General features: G+C 40.4%; 1 protein-coding gene across 1 annotated transcript in view; it reads right to left on the bottom strand.

Moving 5' to 3' along the window:
- The window catches only part of LOC124594030, a 166667-nt gene that overhangs the window by 88286 nt on the left and 61692 nt on the right, over window positions 1-16689 (bottom strand). The window lies entirely within an intron of this gene.

Genomic DNA, 16689 nt, shown 5'->3' on the forward strand with positions numbered 1-16689 from the left:
ATGCATTCTCTCAAACTATCTGCCTGATGCGCTGGAAGGTGTTCCACTACATGTTCGCTAGTGGATATGGTTCCAACATGATGCTGCACGTGCACACTCTGGAATTAATGTGCGACAGTATTTGGACAGAACGTTACTAGGGAAATGGCTCGCACGTGGAGGTCCAGTTGTATGGCCACCGCGTTCAGCTGACCTAATTTCTTCCTGTGGGGACACCTGAAGGAGCACGTGTACTCTACTCCGCCGACGAGAGTGGAAGAATTGGTAGCACGTGTTCATGCTGCTATTGTTACTGTGGACGCAGCTTGCTGCGAAGAGTCCAGAGCTGTATGATCAGGTGGGTTGCTCAATGTTTGGACATGCAGGGTGGTCGCTTTGAGCATCTGTTGTTCTTAGAAGAACGTATTCCGTTGTGAAGGTCATGCGACCATTAATATGGACATTATTATTGTCATTGGTTGCTAATGTGTGACATCTGAGAGCTCATATTACATATAGTATAAATGACAAGTAGATTTTGTGTTACTGTACTGTGCTGTCATCTTTAGCATCTCGAAATAGATTTTGTTTTTGTAGTTATTCTGCCCTATGACAAGTCATTTGTTTTAACTGTCGATTTCTTATTTGACAGACCACGTATTTGTTATGTACAACGTTACAAAATCTTGTAAATTTAGGATACATTCAACCTAAGAAACGGTGTATATTACAGTACGAAATGTCAGAATGAAATTAGCAAACCAACAGTACAATACAGCAGAATGAAATTAGCAAACCAACAGTACAATACAACTAATAGATGTTGACAGAGATAGTTACCATATATGTGGTTACAGTGTTGCCAGAATGCCACTCTTTAACGTCCTTTTCCTGCCGGGTGGACTTACCAACAAAATTTTGTAAGAGACATTTTTTTTATCGCTGGCATGTGAGGAGTAGCGCTACGAAGCCCGAGTGCGCGAATTTCGCTTCGCCATGTGTGTTATATGTGATTGGTGACGACAGCTCTAAGGTTGGAAAAATGAAGTTTGAGTGGATTTACAATAATATGAATGGTCCAGAAATCCACGATTATTCCAGTGGACAACAATGTCTACGAATTTCAAAGAAGCATCTTCTTCATTTCTGTAGTACGCTAGGTGCTCTTACGAACAGAGATGAAATGCTGGATAAATAACATGTATTTTTCCCCTGTATGTGGCCTTATTAGGAAAGTATTGTCAAAGTAGTACAAAAACCGGTTCATTTAAGGAGTATGTTGCCAATGGAGAAAGAGGGCGTCGATTGATGATCCCGTCAGTTGAAGCAGTTCCTTGTTAAACGTAACATGAAGTGAAAAATGATGTGATGTGAGGCTGAAATATTTATTGCAAAAGAGTCCGGGAGTGATACCGTCGTGAAAAGTGAAACATCATCAAAGCCAACTGCATTAGGTGAGCTACGTAGTCGAAATGCTCCGAAGTGACATTACTGATACATTTTGAGACAGAAACTGAAACCCAGAGATGCTTCCAGTCTGGGTGGCTTCATAACGCCAAAAAACTCTCAACTTTTCTGTGTTGTACCATTTCTAATTTTAAAACCGTTACACAAGTTCCTGATGGACTGACTCTGATCATACACAGATCAATCTCTTAGCTCTTCTGTTGGTAGATTAACTAGAAAAGTCAAACCTTACAAAATTCTAGAAATTATGAACCGTCAACATGACGATTAGAAATAATTCCATGCAGCACAAACAATCCTCCAAACAATACGCAAATCATTATCTAAGTAATTGTAAATACGATTTCGTATTTAAAATAATACCTTTTGTAGCAACTCTCAAGATAACAAGCTTTACCTGCAAAAACAGGGTGTTCATGTTTAACTGAGAACACTGAAATATCTCAAAAACTACACATCAGATCAAAAAAAGTTATAATACCAATTTTTTTTCTCTCGGTGGGGAACATCCAATGACACCACACTCGACCCGCCACCCACCCCACCCTGTGGGTTGGCGTCGGGGGGCAACTTTGAAATCTTCATTGGGAGGCCCCGTTTATCACGGAAGATTACGATTCTACGGCAAAATCTGCATGCGTTTTGTATGAAGCATCTTCTTTGGTTCGCCACAGATGGTGCTGTAATCAAAGGAAGAGAAATGGGTACATAATCGTAATCTACGACATGCCACTCAGTGTGGCCTTTGAATATCCAATGGCGCGTTGGGTCTCATTTCCATGATGCGAGGGTAGGAGGGGCCAGTATTTCACAACTTCTAACTGGAAATCCCATTAGCAACGTTGTATTTCTCCGGCATATCGAACATGGGACGACTGCATGCGGCATCGCGGCCGTGTAGTGAACTACGGCGTATCATAACAGGCAGTACACTGCAACCGGAGCTAATTTATAGTGCATACGTGTAACAGACAGCTGCTCCAAACGTTACAATATTCGTGCTGTGTTTACTGTCTGCACACCTGCCTATCATTTAGAGAACAGACGTGCAAGTGGACAATGAATGTTGCAGCCGCAGAAGAAAACATTGAAATGATCCTGATTTACGGAGAATGTACGAGAAATGTTGACGCTGCTGTTGTATTGTATATCAAGCGTCGTTCTTTTACGACTTTATGAACGCCTCTATGTCTGATGGCAGTGTATAGAAAGGCAAAAGGAACGAAGCAAACGTGTCGCAGGAGAAGCTAACGAAATACCTGTACTAGAGGCAATGCACCACAACCTACGGATAAGCCCCAGCGCCGGACGGAGTGGCCGAGTGGTTCTAGGCGCTATAGTCTGGAACCGCGCGACCGCTACGCTCGCAGGTTCGAATCCTGCCTGGCATGGATGTGTGTGATGTCCTTAGGTTAGCTAGGTTTAAGTAGTTCTATGTTCTAGGGGACTGATGATCTCAGAAGTTAAGTCCCATAGTCCTCAGAGCCATTTGATCCATTTGATAAGCCCCAGCAATTACACCGTGATTCCGGTAAGTCCGTAGGTAGTATTGTCACAATATTGCATTGTCGTAAGTATCATCCATAGACGTGTCACTGCACGAAGACCATATATGCGCCAATATCCATTACCGGGTAGTGTTTTGTGAGTGGGCAAGTCAAAAAATGCTAACAAGCTGAAACGTCCCCTTAGAAAAATTATACATGTCTGTGCTTAAACTGACACACAATATTTTTAGCGCAACGCAATCTGACTTTCAAAAATCCCTACAAAAGAATGGCCCCGACTAAAATTAACCTATACCTTCCACGAATCACTTACCTCACAAAAATCTTCGTTACTCGAACTACTGCAATACAGCGAGCGCCACTACTGCCAGCTAAATAAAAGATTCAAACTACTGAAGGCACTAACTGCTGATAGGCATAGTTAGCAAATGAAATATTTTGATAGAGAACAAACAATGTATTTACCTTAATTGTGTTCTAAAGTCTCAATATATATAGGAGTTCATGATATCCAATATTACAGATTTACTGTCTCTGTCCAGATCATCCGCTCTCAAAACTCCGCCATCTCTCTCCCCATATCCACCACTGCTGGCGGCTCACCTCCAACTGCGCAACGTTACGCGCTGTTAACAGCCAACTGCCCAACACTACAACAGCCAACAACAATGCAAGCCAGCCACATACTGCACGCAGCACAGCCGATGATTTTCATGCAGAGCGCTACGTGGTGGTGGCGTTACCAATATAAGAACCTAAACAGCCTACTTACATAGCCCCCATGCTCCCCACAAAAAATTTTACAAATTGTTTTGGGCAGTGGCCGATACAGATTTGAAGAAATTTTTCATAATTACAATAACAAAGATATCAAATGCACACACTTATCGATACAAAGTTGGTGAAAAGCTAAAATTTTCTCACAGTCCATAAAGACAGTCCTGATCATTCATCACAGTATTAATTGCAATTTTATGCACAAAGTCTGAGCAGTAGAAGAAAATGCACACGGAAGTAGTGGATTTCCATGCAGTCTTGAAGACATGTTGTTGTCCTTCCAACGGAAAGACAGTGCTGACTCTTGACATGCTGACAGGTAATGGGCCACAACAGAGCAAACCCACAGCAGAGTCAGTCGAAGTTTTGAAGAATATTGGTAGGTAGGTCATCACAGAGCAGACCACTGTGTAAGTAGGCTGTTTAGGTTTTTTTATTGGTAACGCCACCTCTGTATGAAAATCACTGGCTGTGCTGTGTGCAGTCTGTGGCTGCTTTGCATTGTTGTAATACTCGCCATTGTAGTGTTAGGCAGCTGGCTGTGAACAGTGCGTAGCGTTGCGCAGTTGGAGGTGAGCCGCCAGCAGTGGTGGATGTGGGGAGAGAGATGGCGGAGATTTGTAATTTGTCATGAACTGCTATATTTATATATGATGATATCAAGGTAAATACATTGTTTGTTCTCTACTAATATCTTTCATTTGCTAACTATCCCTATCAGTAGTTAGTGCCTTCCATAGTTTGAATCTTTTATTTAGCTGGCAGTAGTGGCGCTCGCTGTATTGCAGTAGCTTGAGCAGCGAAGATTTTTGTGAGGTAAGTGATTTGTGAAAGGTATAGTTTAATGTTAGTCAGGGCCATTCTTTTGTAGGGAATTTTGAAAGTCAGATTGCGTTGCGCTAACAAAATATTGTGTGTCAGTTTAAGGACAGTCCTGTATAAATTGTTCAAAGGGGACGTTTCAACTGTAGTCCTGTTAGAGATTACAGTATTGGTGGGCCACCAGAGGTGCAGACCCACTGCAGTCCTTGTAGAAATAATGGTATTGGTGAGTCATCAAAGATGTAGACCCACTGTAGTCCTTGTAGAGATGGCCAGCAGCCATCTGCTGTGACTGTGCAGGTGCATAATAACCATTGAAGAGTCTTGTGGACAGTATAGCAAGTCCATGAACAACCACTTGTGCACGCACAAAAAATTTTTTTTTGAAACCTGCTTAGAACCAGCAATGCTGTTAACCAGTCCCTTGCTGAATTATCAACACACGTGCAGGCACTAACAGTCCTCTTTTTTTCACATATTGTGCATATACTATGACCAACAGAAATGTGTGCTGTGAAATGTATGCTTACAAGTTACTTAATTTGATGAATTGGTGTCCATTACAATTTTATAACAAGAGATACAGAGATACAGAAAACATCATGAAAACATAATAATATAGATAACATTTGCAGTAATACAGGCTTTACAAAACAATAGAAATAGACATACACATCAGTGTTACAGGAATTATAACATAAGTAGATAAATAAAATAATGATAATAGTTTTCAAAACATTAATTTCACACATGAGCATTAAAACAGAACAGAATAAATAATGTCTAAACATCTTTACAAAGAAAATAACATATTATAAATGCAAATTATATTTGCGGATAACAGTACTCCTCATCATAGTGAATGTAGCTTAGAACTAGAAAAATTCTACAACATAAATTATATTAACTAAACACATAAAGACAGGAAGAACACCAATACACAAGGCTACACAAACACATAGAGGGATAACACAAAAGGAAAGGACAGGGTTTGTTTTACTGCAGTATTTTGCATGGAGATCTCCCTTCGTTCATCATTATTCCCAAAAAGTCCTATCTAAGCCTGCTTTCTGTATTCTATTCATCCCCTTTCAAAATCCTTTTTTGGCCAAACCATTTTCTTATAGCTTCTGAATGCATTTCTTCCAATTCATCATAGCTCGTTCTCTTATATAGCCTACCCCATCTTAAGCTAACTTAAATCTACTGAGCTCAGATGCATAAACTGAGGGACGAGGCAATGCAGCAACACAAAACAATTAACACAAACAGCAATGAAAAAAATGCAAATTGGCAAAGCTAGCAGCAGTAAATCTAAGTTAGCAAATCAGATGCAACATTACAACTAATATGAGCCAATGTGCAGCAACAAGAAAAATAAATCAGTAGTAAAACTGGCTTAACAGAGTAATACAAAGTGAAATTTAGTAGCACTATGCCTGGCAAACAGCAGCAGCAAATGCAATAACTTACACCTAAATATGACATAGCTCAAGCAGAAAAAGTAGTACACTAAAGACAACAATGCAGATAAGGGAAACGTCTATTCACATATTAGTGTCTATGTCATTAAAGTGGTGCACCACAAGAAGTTATTCTATCAAAAAAATTACCAAGTAGTTGAAAAGAAAATTATGTATGCAGTAACTGTTATTAATCTCTTTTTATTGTTCTTTCCTTTCCAAGTGCTCCTTTTTCGAAGAAAGTGAATCACAAAGTTATTATTTAATAGATCTGTTGACAGAAAGTGTTCACATTAGCAAATGCATTTAATTTTATTTTATAAAACCAATGCTGCAACACAGCTGGAAATCAGATATCAAATGAAATAAGCAACTATGAAAAGCAAAGCATAAAAATATCATTCAATAGTCATGTGGCATTTCATAAGTTAGTAGAAATTCTCTCAACTCTCGTAGGAAGACACTTGTCATAATCATGTGTGCAGATGTAAGAATATTTCCCACCAGTTTATAAGCATTTCAGAAAGTAGCACAAAGTACGCGCTGTTAACAGCCAACTGCCCAACACTACAATAGCCAACAACAATGCAAGCCAGCCACAGACTGCACGCAGCACAGCCAGTGATTTTCATACAGAGTGCTACGTGGCGGTGGCGTTACCAATATAAGAACCTAAAGAGCCTACTTACAAAGCACCACTTTCTTTGCCGAGGTACTATTTCCTGATGAGACGACGTTCGCAAACCATGGCAGCGTTAACCGGCATAACATGCGTTACTGGAGTGTGGACAATCCACACTCGTTACAACAAGCTGAGCATCAACGTCCTTGGGTGGTTAACGCAACAAACTCATTGGTCCGCATTTTATCAATGGCACGTTGAATAGACGCAAATATCGAACGTTTTTGGCACAGGAACCACTGGTACTACTGCAGAACGTTGGCGTGGTCGTTCGACAACGCACGTGGTTTCAGCATGATGGTTGCCCAGCGCATTACACAACTGAAGCACGGGAGGTATTAGACCGTGTTTATATTGAACGGTGGATCAGTAGAGGTGCCCCTATTTATTGTCCCGTTAGATCGCCAGACTTGACGTCGCCAAAGTTCTTTCTGTGGGGATATTTAACAGATAAGATGTACCAGAAAGTGCCAACAGATCTTGAAGACGTGGTTGACCGCATCAGAAACGCCTGTGCTGACGTTCCAGCATATATTCTTCTGTCCTGTGCACGGCCATTCGAAAAGTGGATCACTAAGTGTATTGAATTTGGTGGTAGTACTTTTGAACACTTACTGTGCCTGGAAAAGTAGAACCGTTCGCCTCAAGCCACGGTCACAGTAGCGTGTCGAGTTGTCCCGTTTTCGATATGTCGGAGGAATACAACATCGCGAATGCAGTTTCCATTTAGAAGCTATGAAATACTGGCCTCTCCTACTGTGGCAGTATAGCGGTTGTGTCCCATATGGCACTGGATATTCAAGGGCCATTGAGTAGCATGTGGTGGTTTACGATTGTGTTCCCATTTCTATTCCTCCAACTACAGCAACATCTGTGGCGAAAAGAAGAAAACGCGTCATACAAAGCGTTTGTAGATTTTGCCATAGAATCGTAATCTGCAATAAAAAAACGGTGATTCCCGTTGGAGGCACGGAAGTGTAAATGGAAGTCGATTCAAAATTCCCATTTATTCCCAGTTACACCAAAAACATCTGAATACACTCAATACAGTTTACATTTAACAACCTGCAGTTGTTGATTATTTCATTAATATCTGCGCCCGAAAATGCCATTTTCCATGGGCAGGGGTGAGGAGGGGGGGGAGGCATCTCAGATTCTACTGATCACAGAGATCATGTTACGGGTTCTGGACAGTCATTGGCCTACCGTCTATTTGCATACCAAACGGAGGAAAGGGCATGCTGTAGGAATCCAATAGCACAGGAAAATTGATCTACCGGTTGCTTCTTTTGCGTTAGGTGTGGTCTAGGATGTAACTAACTTACAGAAGGGCCACTTTTTATAGTCGATTCCTGATATAAGCCCAAGAAAATAGTGATTTTTGCGTACGGAAAGTATCAGTTGTGCGATTGGCTACCTGTATAATTTCTGTAAATGGTAGATTTTCAAAATTTTTATCTTATGATCTTGAGATGCTTTTGGGGAATTTAAAAAGTTTTCGTAATCATTATCCGTTATCGACATCTTCAAAATTACCGTTCTACGCATGTAAAATACGCTCGTACTATCCGGTCTGAGGCGTAAATGCAGTTTTAACTGATGTGAACACATGGCAAGGGTTTTAGGACCATCGCAAGGGTTCTGAGGAGAGCAAACTAAGTTTTAGTCAGCATTTTTTTCACCAATGAATCTTTATTACGCGATGTCCCTATATAATGGGCACTTCACGCCTATACAGATAAATAAAAAGGGTCTTAACACGCCTGAAAAGAACTTAACATAACCGCCAAAAGCAATGTAACACTGTAAAGATAGTAAATTCGGTAAACTATTTCTTTTAAGATACAAACCATGATCTGGGTGTTTTCAGTAAACTGCGATCGATGAGCAAAGCATCCAGAAAAAATGTGAAGCAAACGGTTTTAAGTACGTCCTATAAAGTATTATATGAAGTTCTCTGTTATTTATATATGTCGAAGTATATAACTGAGTAGTAGCATATTATTAAATGGTTCAAATGGCTCTGAGCGCTATGGGACTTAACTGCTGAGGCCATCAGTCCCCTAGAACTCAGAACTACTTAAACCTAACTAGCCTATGGACATCACACATATCCATGCCCGAGGCAGGATTCGAACCTGCGACTGTAGCGGTCGCGGGGTTCCAGACTGTAGCGCCTAGAACCGCTCGGCAGCATATAATTAAACTGTTAAAACTTTACAAACCCATAGAATTCATGTATAAATAACACACCCTGCTGTAACGTGGAAAACAACGGAATCAGCGTAAAAATGTTTCTGTCGGAACACAGAAAAGCGCATATCTTCAATTTTAAAATGTTCTGAGAGAAAAATGGGGAACCAGCCTCCTGAATTCTCACTCCGCTTTCCGCACGAAAACAATTTCGCATGCATAAATGTTCGCGCTTTTCTGTGGTGAAAGAGGGTAGCAGAGAAGCAGTGACGGTGGAAAAGAGAGGAGACAGTGTGAGAGGAAGTGAGAAGAGACCGTGATGGTGGGAGAGAAAAAGTGGCAGTGAAAGAGAAAGAGAGATGGACGAAGACAACAGCAATGGGATTGAAAGAGAGAAGAGAGATTGATGGGCAGTAAGGATAGTGGCAATAAAAGTGAAAGAGAGCTAAATGCAGATGGAAGCTGTTTGAGCAAAAGAGAGAGGAAAAAGTGGATAAGAAAATACAGATGAGAGGAGACCATACATAGACTTAGGGGGAGGGGGGGGGGGATGTCGCTGGATCGTCTCAGAGCGGCGAACTTTAATACGTACGTGTAGGGAAGGTCCCACAGAATTTCTGAGCGGCCGAGGTATGGTAGAGAGAGTGGCAGTGGGCAAAAACGACAAATGGAGGAAGCGTAAGTCGCACAGGGATATACTGCAAATCAATGGGAGAAAATGGAGACAATGAAGAGAGAGACATACAGACAGTAGCAGTGAGAGGGAGATGCTGAGTATGAAGGCTTAACTGCGAAGACAGTCTGGGTAAAAGGATTTAGAATGTTCTGTGGTAAAAGAGCGCTAATACGTTCGCATGCGAACATTTTTGGTGAGGAATGTGGAATGCGGTCTGCGGTCAGCTTCCCTACTTTTCTCTCAAAAGTTTTTAATGAGTACACATTCGCCTTTACTGGCCTCCGATAGGAGTCTTTTTGCGCTAGTGTCTGTATAATTCAGTAATAGCTCATTTACTACAATTTTATTGGGTACGTATTGACTGCAGTCCGTGTCAAGCTTTACTGTTTGCAGCAACGTAATTTTTTTATTTGCGCCCATACCCCTTCAATGACACTTTAGTGACAATGGCATGGATGAAACCGAACAATTTCATACCCGTGTCTTTTAGCAGTCTCATTAATTACATATGTCTGAAATTGTGGTTTCTTTTGTGCCAGAATTTCGAATAATCATGCCTTGTTCAACCCTGCTATAAAATCCACTTTTCGTCCGTTCAGCCACTGAATACTGTCGTCTTTTTTTTCATTGACATAATTGATGTTTTATCGTGAACAACGATATAGAAAGGTACATTCCCCATGACGATCGCTGACAGACTTTTCAGAGTCGTCAAAATTGATGTGTCTAACCAATTTTGTAAAACCACACTGTTTATCTCTTCGTGGTAATCACCTGTCTTTTTTAAAGGAAACATTAACAAGTAGTTTGGCACAAAACCGTCTGATTTACTTGCATGTAAAACAATAATTCGCCATCCTTTTCTGTTAGGCAGTGCCATGGTCCCATCGGGCATTCCATCGCCCCAGCCTCTACGTAATGAATGGTTACCATTAACTCAACTTTCTTCTATCCACACTATATTTTCGAATCTCTCACCCATGATCCTAAGCAGAAATCTGCACTGCCATGCACTGTTCCTTCCATCAGTATTTTGCGTCTTTTAAACACAATAGCTGCAGCTTGTGTCTTTCAGCACTGTGCGTAATGAAAATTTGCTTCCTTTAAAAATATCGTTTTTCTGAAGTGACACGAGTTATTTAGTTAGGGATGTTTCCTTCTCTTATAATAGCTACATACAGGGCGGTCCATTTAAATGTTTCAGGAAAAATATCTCTGGAACAACTATAGATACAGAAAAACAACTTTCACGAGTATGAATTTAAGGGAGGGGCTTACGAACGTAAATACTATGAGACATTCTAACACGTAAGTAAATATCATCTCAAAGCAAACATGTAATTTTTCAAAAATTGAACACCCAGTAGGCCTATTATTTCCTACGCAATTGGTAACATGAAAGATCAAAAAAAGAATAGCGTTCGGTGCATCGCGATACGTCAACTACATCCTGAGAAATTGCAAAATGAAGCTGACGCTTGAAATAAACGAAAAGCGCCACTACATCACATCCAGAGATGCAAGCGTGAACCCCACGTTGCTCGTAATCCAGATGTGATTTACGTATTACGATGCAACAAACACTGTACTTATTGCTATTTATACTGTTATTAAGTGGACTGGAAACAATATAGATGTCCAGTCACACAGCTACGTGCAACTAACATTTACCTCTCTGTTAGATCCTTTGTCAAATAATAACTACGTTTACCCTGGGCGGTGATATTCGGGTTTTCGGCACCGTCTTGTCCGTTCTAGTAGTGTAGTGAAGATCAATAAAGCACGAACGAGCAAACCCTTTCCGTATTTTTCTTTGTGTGACTGGATAGCTGTATTGTTTCCAGTCCACTTACAGAGTAACAATTACTGAACTACATGAAAAAAAAAAATTAGTTACAAACTACGGCGTGCACACACTCTATTCAACATGTAAACTTCACTACAGATATTCGGATTTAGATTATGACATGTTCGATATCCCTGCCATCATTCGCAATGATGTGGCGTAGACGAATAGCGAAATTCTGCACGACCCGCTAAAATGTCAGGACACCGATGCTGTCGATGACCTTCTGAACGGCTGTTTTCAGCTTAGCAATGGTTTAGGGGTTATTGCTGTACACCTTGTCTTTAATATAGCCCCACAAGAAGGAGACGCATGAGCCCAGATCCGGAGGATATGGTGGCCAATCGAGGCCCATGCCAGTGGCCTCCAGGTATCCCACGGGCAGAATGCCGTCACCAAAGTGCTCCTCCAGAACATCTCTCTCCTGCTTCGATGGGGTCGAGCTACATTTTGCATGAACCACATCTTGCCGAAATTAGGGTCACTTAGAATAATGAGGATGAAATCATCTTCCAAAACCTTGACGTATTGACGTACCATTTGGTCGGTAGTCACCATGTCAGTAAGGAATATCGCACCGATTATTCCGTGATTAAACACTATGTAAGTAGGCTGTCTATGTTTTCTTATTGGCAACGTTACATAGCGCTCTGTGTGAGAATCACTGGCTGTGCTGTGTTCAGTCTGTGGCTAGTTTGCATTGTTGTCTGCCATTGTAGTGTTGGGCAGCGGCAGCTGGATGTGAACAGCGCGTAGCGTTGCGCAGTTGGAGGTGAGCCGCCAGCAGTGGTGGATGTGGGGAGAGAGAGTGCGGAGTTTTGTAATTTGTCATGAACTGCTATATATATTATGACTATTAAGGTAAATACATTGTTTGTTCTCTATTAATATCTTTCATTTGCTAACTATCCCTATCAAGTAGTTAGTGCCTTCCGTAGTTTGAATCGTTTATTTAGCTGGCAGTAGTGGCGCTCGTTGTATTGCAGCAGTTCGAGGAATGAAGATTTTTGTGAGGTAAGTGATTTCTGAAAGGTATAGTTTAATGTTAGTCAGGGCCATTCTTTTGTAGGGATTTTTGAAAGTCAGATTGCGTTGCGCTAAAAATATTGTATGTCAGTTTAAGCACAGTCTTTTATAATTGTTCAAAGCGGACGTTTCATATGTCGACCCTTAGCCGAGGATACCTCACTGGAATCTTCTGATTTTTTTCTTGTAGTTTGTGTAATTAGTGTAGCTTTTGTTTATTGCTAGCGCGTAATTATAGAGAGAGTTTCCATTGTAGTTGTAGTTTTTCATTGTTGTACAGTAAAACAGTTGTGGCATGCATGTTGATTTGCACCAAGTATTTCGCAGCTGCGCTTGCAATTAAGAAGACATTATTTCCATTGCTATGTTATTTTATTTTGCTCTTCAAATTGTGCTTTTCTGTGTTATCGTGTGAAATTTTGTGACAATTATGGCGTGTGAAAAACGTAATACTAGGCTCCAAAGTAAACTGAGAAATGACAGTGAAGACGAAAGCAGTGTGTTAGCGCCGCAGAGTAATGAATTAACTAATTTTCAAAGTAGTAATTTGGTAATTGCGCATAGGGAAATGGAGCGGGTTGCAAATAATGGTGTACACAGTGAAACAATTAGTGAACAGGGAAGCATTATCGATCGATCGGTCGGCAACAGCTCGCCTCAGGAATCCGAAATGACAGGAAACAATCTCGCAAATACTGTAGATTCAGGTTTCGGGTCCTCACCTTTTTCTCAAATAAGTCAAGACACATTTTCTGTTTGTCAAAATGTGAATGTTGCCGGTCCAAATGCACTGCCGAAAAGCATAGAGGAACAGATTCCAGACACTAATACATTATTACTGCAATTAATGCAACAAATGAAACAAAATCAGAGACAAACACAGCAAAAGCTTCAAAAGTTAGACTCAGTGGAACAAAATCTTAAAAAGTTAGACACCACGCTTGAACACACATGTGAAGATTTAACTACTGAGTTACATAACATCGAATCGAAATGTCAAAAAGTCTGTAATGACGTAAAAACACAAATTTGTGAGCATTTCCAACCTATTTTTTCGCGTCATGAAAATGCATTACAGAATCACGAAGCAGCCATAAAAGAACTGCAAACTATTGTTCATGAAAATCACGACACCTTGCAAGCTAAAATTGACTCAGTTGCATCTCAAGAAAACTTAAAGGACACAGTAGATTCGATTTCAACACAAATGGACACTCTGAAACTTGGTTCAGAAAAACACACTGAGGAAATGTGTTCACTATCGGAGAAAGTAGCCGAACTTTCAGATCAGGTCACTAATTTATCTACGAAGGTAGATGATAATCTTAATGACACAGAAGAGTGCAAACAAATTAGGAAATTGAAACAAAATCAGAATCAAATTAATACGCAACACCAAAGAGAAATCCGAGAAGTACAAGATCAGCTGACACAGGTAATACAAGAATTACGTATTTCAGAGGACACTCGCGCCCCAATACGGGAAGAGGGACATACAAATACGGAACAGCCACAAAATAATAACACAGCGCATTTCGGAAATTATGAAAGAAATTGGCAAGGTGCACCGAATTTTGAAATGGAACCGCCGAAACGACGTAACAATGACCGATATGCGACTCGCCGACATGATGATTTTCACTATAAGCTGTTCATTACTACACGTAACTTCAAAACATTTAAGAATTCTGGCAACGACATTCATCTACAAGCGTGGCTCCATCAATTCTCTCATTGTTTTCCTCCCAACTGGTCATTAGACCACAGATTAGAATTTATGTGTGGCTACTTAGAGAATGAACCAGCTGTAAAAATGCGATCGGTCATTCACGATTGCCACAGTGAAGGAGAGTTTTACCATGCCTTCCTCTCAGCATATTGGTCTCAAGCTACACAAGACCGAGTAAAACATAGCATCATGATGATGAAACACTTTGAACAATCTGAATTTTCCAGTCTTGTCAAATATTTTGAAGACATAATGCATAAGAATCAATATCTTTCAAACCAATACAGCCCTTCAGAACTCATCCGCATTTGCTTAATCAAATTACCTGAACATTTACGACATATTATTTTGGCAGGACGTTGCAAAGACGACATTGAAGCTTTTCAGGGACTCTTACAAGAATTAGAAATTGACACTGACAATTGTGGAACGCGAAACCAGGAACACAACAATTACAGGTCACATCCGTCGCAATTCCGCGATGAAAGAAGTAATAACTTGACACGACAAGTCTATTCTCACAACACAAATCGTGACCAAAACAGACACCACCCGTATGACAACCGTTGGCAGAGTAGTAATAATTACAGGGAAAGATAACCTCTCCGCGGTGATGACTATCACAGAGACAATCAGAGAAACAGACAATATGGGAACCAAAATAACTATTATCAAGGGAGACAGAATAACTTTAGACGCAACGGTCCAGCGTGCAGTTACGACTCAGGGAGAAATTCTCCACCACGCGACCGACAAGAAAGAATCTTTGGAATCTACCAACATGACGACAGACCATATGATCGTAACGACAGACCTGAATTGCATCAGAACTGGCGGGATTTAAACAGGGCAGGGCCCTCTCGTCACGGTGAATTTGTAGAAGTCAGGTCTCCAAATCCCAATAACGACGCCCGCCAACAAAGAGACAATAGGCAATGACTCACACCGCTGGCAGCCACAAAACATACTTATGAAACTGACGACGCAGCTGCCTTAGCTAGTAATTACGTAAAAATGGAAGACATTAGGGACATCTTACTCCAGGAACACAACGTAAACATAACAACATTGCATGTCCTGTGATTCACATTACAGTTAATGACGTAAAATTTACGGCAGTACTTGACTCTGGCAGTCCCATTTCAGTAATTAGTGAAACAGCTTTTAGCAAGTGCAACAAATCGAACGATTGCCCCACACTTCTGTTACGTAAGATTAAATTACAAGGTGCAATCTTTGGAAAAAGTGTAGATGTACGCCAACAAACCAATTTAGAATTCCTTTGCCAAACCCACAGCTTCTCTATGAACTTTCTTATTGTTCCATTATTGTCGACGGAAATTATGTTGGGAGAAGACTTTTTGAATGAATACAAAGCAATCTTAAACTTTCACGATGCGGAAATAAGTTTAGAGAAGGAAGGTAAGTCAATAGCTTTGAAATTTGAAAATTGGCTCTCAAACCATGACGAGGAAATTAATCGGCTTTACGTTCTGTTAGACAACAGTTCGGAATTTTCTACGGAACTAGACACTAATAATCACTCTGCAAGTACTGACAGGGATGATATCGACGGCATATTTGAAATTAATGAGTTAATTCAGAATAAAATTCAAACAATTGAGAATTGTAATGACACTGATAGGCAGGACCTTGTTGAGATTTTACAAGGACATTCCACAGTTTTTACTCACAAAACAGGAACAATCAAGGGATTTCAATACCAATTTCGTGTTCGTGAGCATACTAAGTTTTGTGTTAGACCATAAATTATTCCGACGCATTATAGGGACCATGTTAGAACAGAAATACAATCTATGCTTAATGAGGGCATTATTGAGCCTGCAGTAAGCTCATACAACAATCCATTACATGTTGTTGAAAAGAAAAATGGATCGATCAGGCTTGTCTTAGATTCGAGACAAATCAATACTATCATCATTCCTGAAACAGACAGGCCGCAAACGTTGGAAGAACTTCTTCAAAATTTTAATGGTGTAAAAGTGTTGTCTTCTACTGATCTCAGATCCAGCTTTTATCAGATCGAACTTCATCCAGAATGTAGAAAATACACAGCTTTCCTTTGTTTCGGCGTTTGTTATCAGTTTCGGAAACTTCCTTTTGGTTTGAACATTTCTTCGGCAGCATTCATTCGCGGGCTAAATTCCATATTACCTGAGTTCTTAAAACGTCACATCACCTTATATGTGGACGATATTCTAATAGCAGAAGCTTCATGGGAACAACATAATCGCATCCTCAACAGTTTGTTACGTATTTTTGCAGAATCTGGAATTACAGTTAACTTGGAAAAGTCTGAATTCGGTAGGTCAAAGGTGAGGTTTTTGGGACATATTATTTCTTCTGAAGGCATTCAGCCGGATCCTGAAAAGTTAGAAGCAATCAGAGCCATTCCAGTTCCATCCACAAAAAAACAAGTCCGCAGTTTTCTAGGTCTCGTAAATTTTTACCGTCATTTTCTGAATATGCAAATTCTTGTTACACCAAAACTTTGTTCTCT

This window comes from Schistocerca americana, chromosome 2 (assembly GCF_021461395.2).
Source record: "Schistocerca americana isolate TAMUIC-IGC-003095 chromosome 2, iqSchAmer2.1, whole genome shotgun sequence".
NCBI classification, from domain to species: Eukaryota; Metazoa; Arthropoda; class Insecta; order Orthoptera; family Acrididae; genus Schistocerca; species Schistocerca americana.